Genomic DNA, 19,602 nt, shown 5'->3' with positions numbered 1-19,602 from the left:
GATCAATAAAGGATTATCTTATCTTATCAAGAGGGAAACCCCCTTGGGGCATTGATACTGTCTAGCGCTGTATATTGGCCTGAGGAATCATTTAAAATAATGGTCAAAAAGTCCACGGTGTGCCTTTAAGAACTTGATGATGATTCCCCACATAGTTGTGTTTTTATGGTTATTGCAGCTTTAGTATACTGCACCTGTTTTGACTTAGTCACGTATCCCTGTGGCCCTGCCCGTGGCATGTTCATTTTTTGATCCTGGCTCTCTTTGAAGTCGGATTTGATAAATTTGCTCATCAATTACAATGCCTTCTGCGTCTGTTTTGTTTGGTGTCCGCTCCAGTTAATTAGAACAGAACGTGTCATGTCGACCTTGAGATAACGGTTAATAAGTGTGAGCGGTTTGAATTTCTGCTGCATGCTTTAGCCCCCTGGCAGAGAGGAAAAACCCAAAAAGGAGTAGATATTGGTGGAAATAATGCAGCGGTAGCACTCCAGCATACCTGCACTCAGGTATGCTGGAGTGCAGGTATGCCTCTCCATTGAAGCCCTGCTTCAAGGAGTAACCTCTATAAGGGGATCTATTGATGGAGATAAAATGTTTCTCTGCTTTTATATACTGTATGTCTCAGACCTCACATACACACACATATTTGTGTTGATGTGCTGAGAGTTAGAATCCCTCTGGTTCTATCGCTTCTCCTTGATGTTTGAAATAAAGAGCTAGCTTCATTCCACTATCTCTTATTTTATCAGCTGTTATCAGCCTGTCCTTTATTGCCATGCTGGGCCTGTAACCTATCACTGAGACATGTTTAAAGCATTTAGAAGCCCAAACAATTCACTGTGGGAGATTTGAAAGCATTCCAGGTCCCAGCGAAGGACTGTGACAACAACAATGTCCTTGGATAAGCTTGGAGAATGTCTCGAGCCAAAGCTGTAACTGTTTTACATACACGTCGTACACTAATGTTGAATTGTATGGCAGGTTTCCACCTGGAACCAGAACTACTCTACCCTACTTATCTTTGTCAGCTGGTATTGTACTGGGATGTTATAATATGATGATATAATAATATCCATCCATTTTCTGATATATAATTACACTAATAATGACATTATTTTTTGTGTGAATAGTTTACATATCCATCCTTTTACTTTGATGGATCATCTGTTTTGCATTTTAAGAACAAAATCATTGCTTTGCAAACACCAGCTTTCCAAATAACAGCCTTAGTCACAAGCCTCTAATGCAGTGTTTTTTAACCTTGGGGTCGCCTGAAATGTCTAGTAATTGATGAACGTTTGGTGATTAAAATAATATTTTTGTTTTTTTTAATTATTATTAAATTGGTAACACTTTATATCAGAGAACACCTATTAACCCTAATTAGTTGCTTATTAGCATTAGTAACATATTGGCTCTTGAGTAGTCATTATTAAGTACATTTTAATGCCTTAGTCTCGCAGTCCAAACAGGATTAGGGTTAGGATTAGGATTAGGGTTAGGGTTAACGTTAATCCTAACTCTAACCCTAATCCTAGCATATTGAGATCGGAATTCATATACAACAACTTCCTAACTTACTACTAATAAGAAATAATTCTGAGATTATTGAGGGAAAACTCTTAGTTACTGGCTTACTGGTTGTATAAAAAGGCCATGCAGAATAAGGCATTGATAAGTACTTTATAATGATTGATTAAAAGTCAATATGTTACTAATTTGCATGCTAATTCGCAACTAATTAATGCTTAACAGGTGTTCCCTAATATAATGTGTTACCATTAAATTATTATTATAAAATGTATATTCTGATGAATAATAACGTAAAAAGGGGGGGAGAAAGAAAGTATAAAAAGGGAAAGAAAGTGGAAAAAAATGGGTACACACAATCTCAAACAAAAGTATTTTCTACTTTCACTTTCTCAAATAAAATGCAGTATAAACATCTAAGCTGGTGCAGTTTGTTACTTTGAGCCCTAATTCTGTCTACTTTATATTTGTAACACAATATAACAAACATGATCAAAAACTAATTCTAGAGAAAAAATTGTCGGTGGGGTTGCCCGAAACTTGTGATAGAAAAATGGGTCACGACCCGAGAAAAGGTTGGGAACCAATGATCTAATGTTACTCATCTGTGGATGTGTGAAGACTGTGCCTTTTGTCCTCTAATTACCAGTCGTCTTCTCGGTTTCTCTGAACGCGTGATTAGGTCACAACCCTGCAAGGCAGAAGAAGACTGAGGTGGCAAAAGTACTAGTCTTTAGTATTCAAGTAAAAGTATAGATACTTGAATAAAAAAATTACTCTGGTAAAAGTACTGAAGTTGCTCCCTTACTTGAGTACAAGTAAAAAAGTTGATGCTACTAATTGTATTTAAAGGCACACTGTAACTTTTGGCCACTAAGAGCGCTAGACCTGTAATTTTCACACAAGCGCCCCTAGTGGCAACAAGCACCGCAGCACTGTCGCAAAAATCAACAAACAGTCAGTCAGGCCAGCCTCCCTTGTCTTTTGATTGTGTATGCAGACAGTAGTTGACCTGTAACTACGGGATAAGAATTGGCTCTAAGGGCTGGGTCGGTCGGTCTGGGGTGCGAAGCGGGGCTGGGCGCACGCCGCAGCTGGAGGAGCAGCCACCGTTGCCGCCACCCTCCTCTCCCCGCCGCTGGAGGCCTGGAGCTCGGCCCTCCTTGCCGCGTCAGTGGTGCTGCCCCCCTACTCCCTCGCCTTGCTTCGCACCCCAGCCCTGAGAGCCAATCCTTATCCCGAAGTTACGGATCTGACTTGCCGACTTCCCTTACTAAAGAATCCACATTTAACTGAACTATCGCAGCGATTAGTGCACCATTAACCCAACATGAAACTACCATATTCTGCTCTTTTGGCTGTAAACAGAGGCTAAACTGGGGTCAACTCTTTAGGTCAAAAAGTCCACCGTGTGCCTTTAAGTAAAAAGTAACACAAATGCACCTTCAATAATAAGACGAAAAGTTTAAACTAGCAAATTCCATATATTTTATTTTTTTAAGAACCTATGAACACCTGGAGAATTTAGCACTCATTATACAGTATATACAATTAGTAAATAAAATGTGTCAAGAAAAATAAAATGCAAATGCTCAATTAAACCCAGGGCAGCTTTGAGTTTAACTTTTTTAAAACATGAAAATGTTAACCATAAAACTAAGGGACCTGACAACATAAAAAAGCTCAAACTACCAACATTTTTCATTCAGTCTCAAGGGAATCATGTTCTCCAGGTTTCTGGAATGAGACGTGTCTTTTTGTTCAACTGTTGGTTTTTGTCTTTCTTTTCATGTTGTGACGTCATCTTTGAAGATCTTAAAATTACTAGCTCATTTTTAAAATGTAAGGAGTAGAAAGTTCAGGTTTTTGTTTTAAAAATTAAGGAGTAAAAGTAAAAAGTCACCAAAATAAAAATGAATACTAAAGTAAGATACCAGAGAAAACTACTTAAATAGTTCAATAATGGAGACGTAACAGGTCAACCAACAAACTTGCACAGGATACATGGAGCGAGTTGGCTGCACAATTATTCGATAATGGATGAAACCAAACACTATTATAGAAAACAGGAACAATTACTGATTGTGACTCACGGGATGGGAAACACAGGGAGACCACAACAGGAGGAAAGAACCCAGATTTAATGGAGAAAATTTGCCCTGAAATACCTGAATATAAAACTAGTGACTTTCTATACTCTTATGGTAAATGGACTTGATTTTATATAGCGCTTTATCACCACACTGAAGCAGTCTCAAAGCGCTTTACATATCAGCTCATTCACCCAATCACTCTCACATTCACACACCAGTGGGACAGGACTGCCTTGCAAGGCGCTAGTCAACCATTGGGAGCAACTTAGGGTTCAGTGTCTTGCCCAAGGACACTTCGACACATAGTCAGGTACTGGGATCGAACCCCCAACCTCTCGATCAGAAGACGACCCTCTACCACCTGAGCCACGGTCGCCCTATCACGATATTATTTACAGCTAAAAGGATGAGTTGCCACCAACTGCAACACCAAAACAGGCTAGCCTCTTGGTCTTCAACCTGCGGCTCTGGAGCCTAATGTGGCTCTTTGACTCTTTTGCAATGGCTCTTTGTAGCGTTAAAAAATAAATTAATAATGAATTGTTATTTCTTACAGAGGGTGTTCATTATTAATGACATTAATGTCAAATAACATTATGATAAAACAATTGGTTAACCTAAAAATAAATCACATTGTGTAATAGCTCTGTCACCTTCCTATTTCACCTCTTACAACCTCTACAGACCATGACCTTTCTTGCACCTGTGGCTAACCTTAAGTTTGAAGTCCCTGGTAAGATAACTAAACTAACAAAAATACTATTCTGGAACAAAATAGAGATTGTATTTGTGTGGGGAACGATGTATTTAATTGCCAACATGCCGCCTTAATATGCATGCTTGATTTGTTACAAGAAATTAGCAATTACCATGTGTTGACCAACATGATCATGTGTTAACAGATTCAAGTTATTTTTTGTAGCCCTTCAAATCCATTAACTCATAAAATTATTTGATATTTTTTTAACTCTGTAGAATTTTATACACTCTATTGTCTTCATTGAGAAGGTTTTTTTTTCTTCCGGCTTTAATTTTTTTTTTAACGGACTTTAATCCAGGCGAGATGAGGCAAAACGGTTCCATGGAGAGTAAAGGTTGCAGACCCCTGGGCTAGAGGAATAAAGACAAGGCAGCAAATTCCTTTGTGGTAAAGAGTAGAGTAACTTTATTGGTCCCACAGTGAGGATATTTACTGTCATTACAGCTCAGATCAGATAAAGTGCAATAAAAAAGACAACAGAAGGCAACACACAGAAAACCCAAAAGACACTCGAAAGACAGTACAAATACTTTGTTACTGTACTTAAATAGTTTTTTCTGGTATCTGTACTTTGATTATTTATTTTTTGGCAACTTTTTACTTTTACTCATTACTTTTTTTTAAACAAATATCTGTACTTTTTACTCCTTACATTTTAAAAATGAGCTAGTTACTTTTAAGGCCTTCGAAGATGACGTCACGACGTAAAAAGACGTCAACCAACAACCGTGAAATTATAAAAAAAGCTCCATTCCAAAAACTTGGAGAACATGATTCTCTTGAGGCTAAATGAAAAAAAGTGTTTTTCTGTTAAGCAGGTTCCTTAGTTTTATAGTTAACGTTTTCAAGTTTTAAAAAAATGTTAGACTCAAAGCTGCTCTGGGTTTAATTGGGCATTTGCATTTTTTTTAATATCTTGACACATTTTATTTATTTTATGAGTGCTAAATTCTCCAGGTGTTCAAAGGTAACAGAATGAACTTGTTTCCATCTACCAGTATTCTACAAGTTCTTAAAAAATAAAAGATATGGAATTTGCAGGTTTAAAACCTCTGTCTTATTATTGAAGGGACATTTGTTTTACTTTTTACTTAAAGATTAACTAAACCCCAAACCAAACGTTTTTCTGCTGAATACAGTATGTATTTGGGTGTCAAGTAGTGCTAGCCCAACGTTTAACATTTTACTAAAAGCATTTTAAATTTGCGTATTTAGTTGTAAAATGTCAAAGTGACTGCCCTCTATGGGTTAAAAGTACATTTAGTAACATGTACTAGGGGTGTCCTAATCCGATATTGATATCAGATATCGGTTTGATATCAGCCAGAAAAAGAATATCAGATTTTGTCAGACTGCATCTAAAATCTCTGATATATATATTATATTATATTTATTCAATTGTATACTGTAGATATTATGTTGAAGGTTAAAATATATGTAACCATTTGGTTAATAATAAATGGGTCAGTTTTTCTCATACCTACTGTTGCTGACTATTGTTCTCTGTTTGAGTAACATCACTTGATCAAGCCTTTTCTAACATTCCACACTACAAAATAAGTAATAAAAGTAAAGTATGTGAGATTCGGGCTGATATCGTATCGGATCAGTATCGGTGTTGGCCAATACCCAAGGCTGCAATATCGGCTTTGTATCGGAAGTGAAAAAATTGCAATGCGACATCCCTTGCATGTACTTTTTTACTTTTACTCAAGTAAGGGAGCAACTTCAATATTTTTACTTTTACCATTTTTTATTCAAATAGCTGTACTTTTACCTGAGTACTGAAGACGTGTACTCTTGCCACCTCTGAAAACTGAAAATGAACAATACAATAATAGAGGCTATATATAAATATAAATAGAAACTATAATATAAAAAGCATAAATAATACAGATATATATACTTATTTATAGGAGTGATGTAAAGTTATGGAAAGGAGTGACATTCTTCCATAATCCAAAACGCTTTCTTCTGTTCTGAAACTGTGAAAACCAGGATCGTTACCCACACACCTACAAGCTTTCATTCAAAAGCAGATGAAACGGTCTTTTAAACTTACGTGCCATGACTGTTTCAGATGAGGGATATGATGTAATTAGGCATGCGTTTTCACTCAAAAACTGCTCCTCTATCTTTCACACCTGCTGCTTCACCTTTGGCATTTACAGTGTGTAGTGAAAGCTCTGTGAAATTGTTCTGCCTGCAGGGTTCATTTTGTGTAATGCACCGGAGCTGAGCCTTTACAGTGATGCTAATGTGTAAAAATTTAATCACCTTTTATTCCCCGAGCTTTGTCAGGCAAGTTTAAATCAATACAACCTCGTGGCCTCCGAGTGCCAATAGTCTCTCAGTATCTGGCAGGCACAGAGAGAAACTCATTCAATAATATCACATTAGTGGATCGCTGTGTCTAGATAAAGGTGTGTGAGTCTGTGGTTGACAATGGCTGCTGTAATCATGATAGAGTTTCAGGGAGCAGGCACATTGTGTTATTACATAGCTTGAAGAAAGGTATAACGTTTGTAGTTGTTGCAGGTGAGTGTTTGGAACGCCATTTGGCATGGGCAGACAACGCATTTGCGTCAGGCTCCATTAGCCACTATAAGGTCCCAACAGTTAGTCCTAGGCCCCATCAGAGGAGAATGAAATGGTCTATGTCCCTAATAGGCTGACAGATAAATGTAGGATATAATAATATATTAAACTGCAATTATAAATTGTGGTTTGTGATTTTTTGTTCGGCGTAATTTAATCAAAATCATTGGTCTTAGCAGGTAGATTGTGGACCATTAAAGCTGCAGTATGTAGAATTCTCTCTCCGCTCCATTTCAAAACTGAAACCGAAACTTAGCCTCCCTTACCAGTATCTTTTGTGAACCCTCTCAATAGAAACTTGTGACAAATGTATGGACTTTATCTAGTGGTATTGGAGAGTTTTATAGACTCTGACATGAATGCAAGTATCACTCTGTAGTTACTGTCCCACGCAGCGGCTGCTGCTGTCAGCTGGCCCCGCCAGAGAGCTCACACAGGCGGCTGTGATCTCAACTGCCTGCTGCTCAGGGCAGAGTTACAACCATCAATCCGTATCCAGACTGTAAAATGAATTCACCTTGGATTAGCTTCTCTTAGGTTTACACGCAATTTATCATGTCTGTTATCACTCTCCCTCTGATACCAATACGTGGGGCGGACCCTGCGCAGTCACGGGATCCGCGAGGACGCAAAAGCTCCGTTCCAAATCCCCCCGAGTATGTTTGTGCCTTCAGACTGTTGCTTTCCCACATCGATCTGCCTTTTTCCGCTTGATTTGTCGTGTAACTTGTGCCTGGAACGTCCGCCAAAACAAACAAAAAAAAGCCCATGGAGCATACATGTTTGTAGAAAGATCTCTGATTGGCGACATTCAGTGTCTCACTCCTGGATTTTTAAACTTCATTTTCAGGGCCAGGAGAAGAGATTCACTGTCCACTCAGAACCCTTTGGATTACAATATACTCAAAGATCACTGTGAATTTCTGACCAAATTACACCAAAAAACGTACATACTGTAGCTTTAAATGGATCAGCAATCTCTCTATGTAGATACACAAACTAGGGGAACCAAAACAGCATCTTGCATAGAGATAAAGCTAGAAACAGTTCTGTAGGGGGGTGTGTGTGCGTGCGTGCATGTGCGTGCATGTGTGTGCGTGTGTGTGTGTGTGTTAATTTGGCACCGAGCCTGTTATCCTTCAATCACACTCTTCCCCAATCACTCCTAGTGAAATAATCCACTTCTCCTGATTAGCATCCACATGCACAAGAGGTCAACAAAGGATTCAGTTCAGTGCGTACTTACTGCAGTAACTGCATGTAAGAGAAAAGCCATAAAACAAACACAAAACTGTGTATTTGAGTACATTGTGAGGGCACTATTTGTCTTAGAATTAATATTGGTTACAATGGAAATGTTGTCTGTCACAGTTTGGGTAAAAATACCAAATCTGTGACAAATAAGGATCTTTACGGCATGATTTTTAATAATATATAATAATAATAATAATAATAATAATAATAATAATATGGGCATCATCGATAAAGTTTGCACAAATATTATAATGGAAATAAAAATATTTTAAACTTTTATAGAGTGCAAAACACTTAGGAAATCATGCCAAAACAAGTTGAAATATTTTTTTCATATATAGATATAGAGTCATTTTAAAGAGTTTTAAAGTCGCACGACATGATATTTTGACACTTTAAAAAACAAAAGAAATTATAGATAATTGATGTTTTTTTTTAAAAAAAAAAAATCAAAGTGAGTGCATAGGTGAGCTAGGACTAGTATCTTTTTATGCATTTAAACCTTTTTATAACTGAAATAAATGCAGTTGGATAGAAAATATAAGTGTCACGTCATTGACCCGGGTATAAAGGACGAGACAAGTCTTTAAATAGTATTTGGTAGACTTTCCTGTGTTGTATCCCATCAAAAAAGCCATCAAACATTGTGATTTCCAACCACTAAACCCACAACCCAGTGCCAGTCCTTATTCATCTTTATTACTTACTTCAGTTACTTACCACTAGCGGTGTGTATTGCCTGGCATCTGGCGGTACGATACATATCCCAATTCATAGGTCACGATACGATATATCCCGATATATATAATTCTTTTAATATATATATATATATATATGACTTAAAAAACAACTAATCTGTAAATGTGTACACCATGCAGGGCTCGAGACTGTGACCAAAATGGTCGCCTATGCGAGTATTTTTTCAGTGTGTGCGAGTGAAAATTTTATCTGGCCGCATCCGTGCGAGTTTGTATAGGGTGACATTATTTTGTACGGAGCGGCTGAGCGCTTCGTCACGTCCCACAGAGTGCACCTCTCTTTCTCTCTCTCTCACTCTCCGCGCTGCGTGATTATTGTAAAACAGTCTATAAACAAGCACTGCAAATTGGCTGGCAGCTAGGTTGACCTAGGATTTCGGAGTGGAGGTTGGCTTGACCACAGTGCTGTGGGTGAGGAGACAGTGCACGCTCACGCATCTTGGCTGCGGGTAATTCAACGTTGAATTCACCACGTATAAACAACAATGAGCTCCTTTGGAATGAGGGCGGTCCTTTATGAACGGAGCCAGGTATAACGAGTCCTTCAGTGCGCGCTCACATTGAGGGCAGCAGTAAAAAGGAAGAACGTGCTGAGCTCAGTGATAGAGCGTGCGCGCTCATCAGAATCATCATGGAGGGACCAGAACTGATGGACTATGATGTCAGACCAGATGTTCAGTTGTGGTTCTCCCAGAGCAGGGGTCTACAACCTGCAGCTCTGGGGCCTAATGTGGCCCTTTGACTCTTTTGCTCTTTTGCAATGGCTCCCTATAGCTTTGAAAAAAATAAAATAAAATAAAATATATATATAAAAAAAAAAAAATATATATATATATATATACTTATTTTTTTACAGAGGCTATTAATGATTAATGACAAATAAAATCATGATATAACAATGTGTTAACCTAAAATAAATTACGTTGCGCAATGACTCAGCACCTTCCTACTTCACCTCCTGCAACATCTACAGCCCATCAACTTTCCTGCACCTGTGGCTAACCTTAAGTTTTAAATTCCTGGTAAGATAACTAAACCAACAAAAACACTATTCTGGAAGAAAATAGAGATTTTAATTGTGTGGGAACAGATTCATTTAACCACCAATGTGCAGGTTAAATATGCATGCTTTAATTTAATACACTGTATTGTTTTCATTGAGAAGGTATTTTTTTTGGCTTCAGGAAGACAACTATTCAAACAGCATGCATGTCTATGCTGTACACTACCCCCACCCCCACTCAAAAATAATGAAAAAAAGGGTGCGACCAAATTCTGTGCTGCTGCGACCAACTGAGAAAGTTAGTCGCACCAGTGCCACCATTGGAAAAGTTAGTGTAGAGCCCTGATTATATATTAATTATATTTTATTGGCATATTTTACACTCAAAACGTAGGCCTTAACATGCCATGTGCCAACAACTTAAAATAAAAAATAACATACAATCTGCCTGTGGCTGTTAGACCAACTTTGACTTTCGTGCAACTTAACTGAGGTATATGCCTAGATCAACAAATAAATACAGAAAGTTTGTACTTTCTTTTTAGATTTTATTGAAAAAACACAAGCTTGACCAGCTGGGCAAAAAAAAATGTATTGTTATTTTTTAAATAAAAAAAAATTGATATGGATGCAGCATTTTGAATCGATCCGAGAATCGCGCAACGCAATATCGCGATATATCGCCACATTTTTATAGTGGCTGCAGGGATGACCGTGCATGTCTGTTGCTGCCTTTTTAGTCTATGATGAATTACAACCAGAATCAGAATGGATTTTATTTTCCAGGCACAGAAAAAAATAAAATAGAAAATTAATGAACTGACAATAACCTGCAAAGGATGTAATCTAAGTAAGATTAAATGGGTTTGTGCATAGAACTTGAATGGATGGACAAAATATTTTACAGTAGACTACAGGAGCGATTTGAGTTGTTTTACTTGTACTGTTTATAGGAGCAACCTAATGATATTAGCCCAGTTTCAGTGTAAATGAAGTAATATCTGGACACGATTTAGTAAAATCAAGTGCACTATATTAAGTGTTAAGGAACTTATATTAACTAATTACTAAATGCTACACAACGGTAATTGAAGGTTAGAAATAATTAATACATAAAGACAACTGCCTAAGACTCCATTTACTTTGTCACATAGTTTAAACGAGAAAAACAATGAAATCAGTGACATTTTTAAAGGCAATTTAACATTATTTTCAGTTTCTTTTTGTATCCTATCTTGAGTGTTTTAAGTGTTAATTAAAATAACAAAGAGCAGCGCCTCCACCATTTATTCCTCAAGCAACATTTTTTGCCATGTTGGATAATTAAATCAATTACAAGCAAAAAAAAAAAAAAGAGAATGACACACTTGTGCTCATCCCCCAACTACATTGTTTGGATGTGGCACCATTTGAATGTTAATAGGAATAAAATATATCATTCAACACTGTAGAAGGCAGGAAATGGCGCTAATAGTGTCTCCTGAGTATGTATGAAACCATTCTACATGCACACATGCCCATCAGGTGCACTGAGCTGTAAGTCAGGTGCAATCCAGCCTCTGAAGTCTGAATTCACCCCAAAGTCTTATTTTCTATAGAAATATAATCCTGACATTGCCTGCCAAGCTCACAATCTCATCCGCCCTGAACGCTGTATCAACACCGTCTCTAACACTCGCATCCAAAAACAGCTTTTCCCCAGTGTGAGGTCAGACTGTGCTGATTCCTGTTAGAAGATCCCTGTATGTCGGCCTGTCTGCAAAATACCCAATAACAAGTGACACTCTCCCTGACCTGTCCATGGTCCCTCATTGCTTACAATAGGTGGTGAAAAAAACTTTCTCTCAGTGAATATAACCAACCTTTCTGTGTCGTAGCCTCACATTGTGTTTTCTACATGTGCACAGTTTCCTTGAGACTCTCATGAGGCCTCTGGCCCACCCCCCCCCCCCATCACAATGCAGGCATTAAAGAGATTGGTGGGGTTGAGCTATTGAGTTGAATTAGACATGGTCAATATAGCACTGACCGGACCAAATCCCCTGAGGGCAAGTGTGAGAAACGTTGAATAGGATGGGAATGTGGTGGCAATATGCATGTGTGTTGTGGCTGTCTGCATTTATCACAGGCTACAGTCGAGTGGATTTAACACAGAAACGCGTAAACACACATGATGTACATGTTTAGCACTTATTAGCTTGTGCTCCATTCAGAGAGAAGAAAAAAGGTTGGGATAAATAATCATGTGTGTAATGGTGCATTGGGTCGAGTTAACAAATCTGCTTGATACACACACCATAGCTGCAATCGGGCCTCAAATGTTAGACCCGACACGGCCTGAGCCTCTTACAGCCCAATGCTATTCAAAGCTGCACACAGTGCAAGAACGAGTCATTTATATGTTTTTAATGGAATTTATTCATTTGCCAGAGGCTCGCCTTTGTGTCATCTTCTCAGCATCCGAATTTAAGAATTAACCTGGCCTGGCACGTCAGATTCAGGCAAAGATCTTCAGCTCTAATTCGGGATGGGAATTGATGGGAATTTAGCGATTCCAATTCCATCATTGATAATGCTTATTGATTCGATTCCTTACCGATTCTCCTATCGATTCTCTTATCGATTCGGGTCTCTTTAATATCCTGCAGTGATATCGTTCTCTTTTAATCCACTAGGTATAAATTGTTTTCACTCGATAATAATACAGTATATACAAAAACGCTATATAAAATTGATTAATTATTATTATTAGTATTATTATTATTATTACAACATGTGACAGATTTTGGCTCCAAACATTTGAGAATATTTACAGTACTCCTTTTGAACTTGAACAACTTGATCCAAAACTAATTCAGACATATTAACCAAAAGTACAGCTGCACTTTTTGTTATGTATTTAGATGGTAAAGCTTTAGTTTAGCCTTTGTTTACATTTCTATTAAACGGACCTTCAGAGACGCCGTCCCCGTTGTTACATGTGATATCATCAGTCGTGTGTGTGAACGTGTGAAAGAGCAAACTAAAGACAACGATCAGTACCAGTCCATCTCCCGTGTTTAATTACTTGTCATGAGGACATAAACTGGTAGCGAGGTGTGTGTTCTTGCGGAAGTTTGTTGTTTTTGGAAGAAAATTCAGTGCAAGAAGCAACTTTTACGCAAGTGTATAGAACCCGGAAGTGCAGTAGCGTAGCAACAGAGACGCTACAAACAGAGCACATAGGACAGCACAGCTGCGGGTGCAGGAGGTGGATTCTCCGCGATGGACAGCAAACAACTATATGGTGGAAGGAGCTTCACTTGTTGCTAGCATAAACACATTATACAGGACCTGGAGGAGTTTATCGTTGCGTATTTGCGACGTAAGAGGAAACGATAAGCGGAATTGACAGACAAGCAAACAAACGATTCCTAGGAATTGGATTACTGGGAACCAATTCCTAGAAAGTACCGTGTTTTGATTTCCATCCCTAGCTCTAACACACACAGTTGCAGGAGTCTTGTTATTTTCTGTTTTTCCAGTTTGTGCAGAGAAAACTCTTGTAAGTGGAAAAATAACCTATATATATTCCTGTTCCATTAAAGGTGCAATGGAAGGTTCACAGTGGGAACATCACACTGAAATAGATCAGACTTGTTTAACAATGATGTTCAATCACTTCTGATGTCTCAATAATAGCGACGAGGAATTTTCCTTCTCGGAGATTTGCTTCAAAAAATACTAACTACATTTAAAGCAACAAAACTGTGTTTTAATTGTGCAGGATTCCTTCTCAGTTCCAACTCTGAAATGGTACTAAACAAGCCAATCCTCCTTTTATATCTAGACAGCACTACTTTTCAAAAAGGCAGAAGCAATTTAATCAGTGCCGTAACAGTCCCAGATGAGATTTAGCTCAGAGAGTTAGGACTGAGTTGTAATTACAGGTACCTTTCTTTCAAGTTAAGTTGAAAGTAAGAGGCACACAGCCACTAAAGGAGCTGCGGACTCTAAAAACGCCTGTTATATGACTGCTCATTATTACCATGGCATGATAAAGGACTGAGATGGTTGGATTAGGATCAGACCTCAGCTGCTGACACGTCCAGTCATTGGGAAACTATATGACGTCGGATAAAACCGAAGAGGATTTTTTTATAGCAGTTACAGACACTCGTTAGTTTAAATTTAGAAGGTGAACTGTTGCATTTTGAGCCATTACTTTCTGGCTGAATGGTAATTTGGCAGCAGAGTTTTCAGTAAATGACTGGCAGAAGTGAAAATGGTCTTTTTCTAAATGTCAAAGCCTTTCGATATCAGCCCAGAGCATCTCCAGAGTATCGCACAAAAAATCTTAGATTTCTCCATTTGAATCTTTAGAATGTAATCCAATCCATCCATCAAATCCATCCATCCATCCATCCATCCATCCATCCATCCATCCATTCATCTGCAAGACACCCAGTTGAGACTCCTAAAACTAGTAAATAACTAAAGGCTGGTGAATGTGCAACAAGAAAAATGTACATACTGTAACTCAAGTATGCAATCTAATCATTCTTATTATCAGGATTCACACAAAGATCTGTTGACCTTGAGAACATTGTATGGTAACACTTTACTTGAAGTTTTATACATACAGGTTGACATTACAGTAGTAGTAGTAGTAGTAGTAGTAGTAGTAGTAGCAGTAGCAAGTGTTGTTGATTACCCTAACCCTACATGACCGTAACCGCGGACCCTTACCCTACCTAACTCCACTAGATCCCTCCACCTAACCCAAAGATTGCCAACGTAGCTCCAGGTGTCATAATTTAGTGAACAACACTTAACACTTGACAGCTTAATGACAGCCTTCATGACACCTTATCAGTGACATCCCGTGACCACTAGGGTTGGGTAGGCACGTTGCAAATCAAGACCACCAATGACAATTTTATATGTTTCTGCTGGCAAATGTTAATCAAACAAAATTAACATCGTAAAACACCATTAAAGAAGCATAAACAATGATTCAATAGCAGCCTCCATACTTTCCAACAAGATATCTCATTACACGGCAGCGCATCCGTTGTTTGTGTTGGAAACACAGAAACATGGAGAAAATGACAACAACAACAACTCGAAATAGCAGCAGTGAGACGCATCCACAAAGCCAATCCTTCCTTTTGTACCATTCACTGTGGAAAATACAAAAAAATTCTTGACCTTTAATCTGCTGAAGCCCTGGTAACTCAGGTGTTGGTCTCCCATCTTTTAAAAGCTGTTGTTTTTCCCCCTGATCGGAACCCGAGCGGTGTTTTGTTGTTGGACTTCTGTGCTCATCACAGATTGTTCATAACAAACACCATGTTCAAGCATAAGGGTGTCCATATGTGCACTTGGCACCAGGACACCCTAGGCCGCAGTTCGATGATCGACTTCGTAGTCGTGTCATCGGACTTGCGGCCGCATGTGTTGGACACTCGGGTAAAGAGAGGGGCGGAGCTGTCAACTGATCACCACCTGGTGGTGAGTTGGCTCCGATGGCGGGGGAGAATGCCGGTTAGACCTGGCAGACCCAAACGTATAGTGAGGGTCTGCTGGGAACGCCTGGCAGAGTCTCCCGTCAGAAGGAGCTTCAACTCCCACCTCCGGGAAAACTTCAACCATGTCTCGGAGGAGGCGGGGAACATTGAGTCCGAGTGGGCCATGTTCCGTGCCTCTGTTGCTGAGGCGGCTGATCGGTGCTGTGGCCGCAAGGTAGTCGGCCGGAACGAGAATCAGCACCTCCAAATCCGAGTCCATGGTTCTCGACCGGAAAAAGGTGGAGATGAGGTTCTGCCCCAGGTGGAGGAGTTCAAGTACCTTGGGGTCTTGTTCACGAGTGAGGGAAGGATGGAGCGAGAGATCGACAGGCGGATTGGTGCGGCGTCTGCAGTGATGCAGAGTCTGCACCGGTCCGGGAGCTGAGTCAAAAAGCAAAGCTCTCGATTTACAGGTCGGTCTACGTTCCAACCCTCACCTATGGTCATGAACTTTGGGTCATGACCGAAAGAAAAAGATCACGGGTACAAGCGGCCGAAATGAGTTTCCTCCGTAGGGTGGCTGGGCTCTCCCTTAGAGATAGGGTGAGAAGCTCAGTCATTCAGGAGGGGCTCAAAGTAGAGTCGTTGCTCCTCCGCATCGAGAAGAGCCAGATGAGGTGGCTCGGGCACCTAATTGGGATGCCCCCTGAACGCCTCCCTCGTGAGGCGTTCAGGACACGTCCCTCCGGAAGGAGGCCCCGGGGAAGACCCAGGACACGCTGGAGAGACTATGTCTCTCGGCTGGCCTGGGAACGTCTCGGGGTCCCCCCGGAAGAGCTGGAGGAAGTGGCCGGGGAGAGGGAAGTCTGGGCCTCCCTACTGAGGATGCTGCCCCCGCGACCCGGAAACGGCTAAGCGGGAGAAGATGGATGGATGGATGGATGGGTTTTTCCTCAAAAGAAAGTTTCTTTATCGTCTCTAGTGCTGTCATCCTGACTGTAATGTTATCCCGCCCACTAGCTAGAGAACGTAGCAGCTGCGGCCACACTGTATTAATTCACTAATGCACTGTGAACTTACGTATAGCATTTAGCATAGCACGGTTACATCCAAAGGTAGCGTAGAGAGCTGCTTTTTACGTAAATGGTTTTGATCTTGGGAAATTGACTGCACATGCGCAAACACATAAAAACACGCTATGGGAACAGAGGCAGAGCAGCCGTGTGCTTTTGGGAGGGGGCTTGGCCTCCTCCTGCCTTACAGCGGAGTGAGACTGTGCAGCCGTACCAGGAAATAGCGATGTTTAGTCATTTGGTCTATGAAACGCACAAAATGCTGACACTTTCAAACTTATAGGTACTGTAGGCTATAGGAAATTAAAAAATAAATCATTTTAAATTATATTATAATTAAAACAAATAATCAAAATATCAATTCACCATTGGGTAGGCACTGCCTACCCTGACTGCACGTCACTGCACCTTATTCCTGCTAATTACAGAAAATGACAGCATTATGTAAAGTGTTACCCTGCCATTGTATTATAGGAGATAACTTTGAGATGACAGACAGAGTGTACACAGTGTACAGACGTGTGAGCGAAGAACTAAGTTTTTTGTGTCATGTAATTTGCGCTTAGTTTAAGATTGAAAATAACTGTGACTATTTTAAACAATCTCTTTGTCCACATACCCTTGTATGCACTTTTCATCAGAATGTTTAGTACACAATTAATCTACTGGTTGTTAATTATTATTATACATTTAAAAATGGTAATAAAAGTTTATAATAGTTCAAAAGCTCACAACTGTCTCGACGTATCTCATCAAAATTCTAAATCAAATGGAGAGAGCCACACTGCCCCTATGGTTACTTTAAGTACTGCTCCAGAATATATTATTTTTAATATCATATATATATATATATATATATATATATATATATATATATATATATATATATATATATATATATATATATATATATGTATAGGGGTTTTGATATAAGTAAAACTGTTTGACACTAGCATAATTTTGGGGCACATAAACTAAATTGACCATATTTTATCCAAATTCACAAATGTTAAGCTCTTCTTTGTCCAGAGCTCTTTACTCCTTCTCATTGTGCTCTGTCATCGGGCATTCTGCCATTAGTTACTCTTAGGTATCCTGTTGAAGTCTATGTTAAAATACACTCAACCTGAATCCCTCTGCTTTCAGTACCAGCTGGCCACTCTGTTGCCATAGCTACGCATTGGCTTTGGTGGAGACCCATGAGAGCTTTTTTTGAAAGGCTTAGATTTTAGTGGCTGCCACCTGGATAGAGAGTAAATGTTTTCAAAAGATGGCTTAGTTTCTTTATTGAGAATGAGTTTTCTAAAATCACTGTAACACTAAATTCCTTTAGTCTTTTTTTCCCCCTCCTTTTTTATTCAGCTTCTCTGAACCTAGAAAGAGTTGTAGTGCTCTGGGTTGTTTACAAGCTGCGTCGTTCTGAGATACAGATTCAGTTCACCTGAAGTGCCTGTAGCTCTTCAGTATCTCAGCTGTGTTGCTTCCACAATGGAAAGTGTACACAGCTGGAGGTGCTCAACAAAGAAATTACAAATGAAATCATTTTTTTATTCAAGTTTGTGTTTTCATTTACTTAAATTTATGTAAGGTAATCTAGTCACTTTAAAAATATGTATTATGATTACAAGGCACATTACACTAGTGGTAGTAAGACAAAAAAAAAAATTTATACATTTTTAAATTCAATGAAAGAGAAGATCATGTAAAAAATGTATAAAAAATACTTATGTTTATTATGTATACAATTAATGAGAGGTGGACAAAGTAATCAACTTCATTACTTGAGTGAAAGTACAGATACTTTGTCATAAACTCTTCAAATCCAAGTAAAAGTAGCTTAGTCAAAAAGAAAGGTATTATTTTAAGGTTTATTATTTTTTATATTCATTTTGAAAGTTAAAGAACAACTCATACAGAATTCAAAAATATGATGATGATGATAAAAAAAATATGTTTTCCTTTGCAAACATGTCGCTCTCGTCCACAATTACTTTTGTAAATATGAATGTATGAATTAATTTGTGGTGAATGAATTGTTTCATTGATCTCTGGTTTGAAAATAGTTTCATATACTATAAATCCCAATAATTAACATTGAATACAGGCCATTCCAATCAATGAACAATATGGAATATTTTTCAAATAACAGCTGATTTAGATTTCAAAACAGCGGTTTTCACGGATACAAGTTGGGAAACTCACTTCTTAAAATACTAAGAGTTTAACAAGTCAGCCATACTGTGGTTTTTTTTTTTTGTTTTGTTTTTTTAAAAAGATTTTTGATTAGACATTTACATAATTGTGTAGGTCTAGTTGGTTAAAATACATAAAACTGTTTAATGTAATGACACCATCAGTTACTCTTTACCTTACTTAAAGAGCAGGTAAAATGCAATAGATTATAGTCTAAGGTGAAAATTTTGGCACATTATGGTAAATACTGATTTGTTTCTGTTCTTTTTAAAAACCTTCAAACAGTTCCAGCTAGTCATGTTTATCTTCACAAAACGTATTTATCTTCACAGAATCCAATCTTCAAAGTCTATGTGGGAGAAAACATTTTGCTAATACAGTGTGCAGGACGATGAATCCGCATTCTTACAGTACATCATTTAAGATGCAGTTAAACACTAAGCTACGAAAAACAACTTGATGACTGAGATACTTCACAGACATCCTTAACAGATTACCCAATAAGTACCTCTCATTAGTCTGATTCACAGTTTTATTGACAGGGAGACGTGCTTGAACACCCATCTCCCCAATCCATTCAGGTACAACTCCTTACTTAGCAGTGCTGCATTGTGTTTCACTCATTGATTGACTGACAGCCAAACAGAGGCCCAACAGGACTTCCCTCCTTCTCCACCTTTGTACATTGACTGTCTGAATGACAAAGGGTTTTCCAATCATGGCTAAACAGGACAGGAAATACATCTTTCTGTAATGTCCTTTAAAGCTGCACTACCTGATTCTTGAACCATGGCAGAGTGGCATGGCTGAATTTGAACCGTAAATCCCGTCCCACACTCTGATTATCC

At 38.8% G+C, this 19,602-nt stretch overlaps 1 protein-coding gene across 8 annotated transcripts in view; it reads left to right on the top strand.

Annotated features, from left to right (window-relative positions):
- sema5ba (sema domain, seven thrombospondin repeats (type 1 and type 1-like), transmembrane domain (TM) and short cytoplasmic domain, (semaphorin) 5Ba) overlaps window positions 1–19,602 on the top strand; it is a 239,119-nt gene that overhangs the window by 70,905 nt on the left and 148,612 nt on the right. The gene's annotated exons all lie outside the window — the stretch shown is intronic.

Source organism: Gouania willdenowi, chromosome 21 (assembly GCF_900634775.1).
Source record: "Gouania willdenowi chromosome 21, fGouWil2.1, whole genome shotgun sequence".
In the NCBI taxonomy this organism is placed as follows: Eukaryota; Metazoa; Chordata; class Actinopteri; order Blenniiformes; family Gobiesocidae; genus Gouania; species Gouania willdenowi.
Note: the sequence above shows the minus strand (reverse complement) of the source record. Positions and strands in the feature narration are given on the sequence as shown.